The sequence below is a fragment of the Fonticula alba genome (genome assembly GCF_000388065.1).
Source record: "Fonticula alba strain ATCC 38817 unplaced genomic scaffold supercont2.6, whole genome shotgun sequence".
Lineage (NCBI taxonomy): Eukaryota > Rotosphaerida > Fonticulaceae > Fonticula > Fonticula alba.
The window spans coordinates 1,627,886-1,628,763 of record NW_009242976.1 but is presented as its reverse complement, the minus strand read 5'-3'; positions in this window follow the sequence as shown (position 1 = coordinate 1,628,763).

Below are 878 nucleotides of genomic sequence, written 5' to 3'. Positions count from 1 at the left end.
GGGGGGGGGGGGGGGGGGGGGGGGGGGGTTGCCCCCAGGAAGAGGGCCGCTTACTTGGCCGCGCCCCTCGGCTGGTGCGGGGGATACCTCCGCTCTCTGGGTCAGGCCCGTACGTCTTGACCCACCATCGGGCGGAATAATCTCCCGCCCTGCTATCGACAACCGCGGCCCTTGGCGCGCAGAGCATCGGCGCGCGCTCCGCATCCCCCGGTCGAGCGTGCGCACATGTGGGCGTCCTCTTGCCGGGGGGGAGTCCCCACCGGTGTGGGCTTTTCCCGGATCCCCGGGGGAGCAATCTCCCCGGGTGATGCTCACGGTGATTTGTGTCAGCGGCCCTGGCCGAGGCAGCTCGCATGCTGGGCGCCATGTCACAATCGCCCCGAGATCGCGCCCGGTGATAGGGCCCGCCAGTATCTCCCTCATTTTCTCGCTTGCCCGTGTGCTGCGCCTCCCTTCTTCCCGGCCTCCCCACCCTCCCCCGGGCAGAGGCGCGCGCTGGGAGGCACGCCCCGTTTCCCTCGACTATTCCCCGGCGCGGCTCCGCGGCTCCGAGCGGGCCCGCGGGATGCCTCGACCACGTCCTCCTCTGCTCGGCCCGACCCCAGGCCCAGCGGAGGGAGGCGATATACGGCCAGTTGCCAATTCCCCTTTCAGTGACACCCCGCTGGCTCTTTCTTGGGGCGTGAGCGCGCCCGCTTCCGGGGCCCCCCCGCCGGCGTCTGCCCGGCTGGGGGGCCGCCTTTCCACCGCGGCCCCCCCCCCCGGAGGCGAGCGCCGGCCGGGGGGGGGGAAGCATACCGGCAGCTCGATTGGCAGTTGGCCTCCCCCGACGCTTTCCGTCCGGCTGGCCGCCGGCCCGGGCCGGCCGCCGCGCGCCC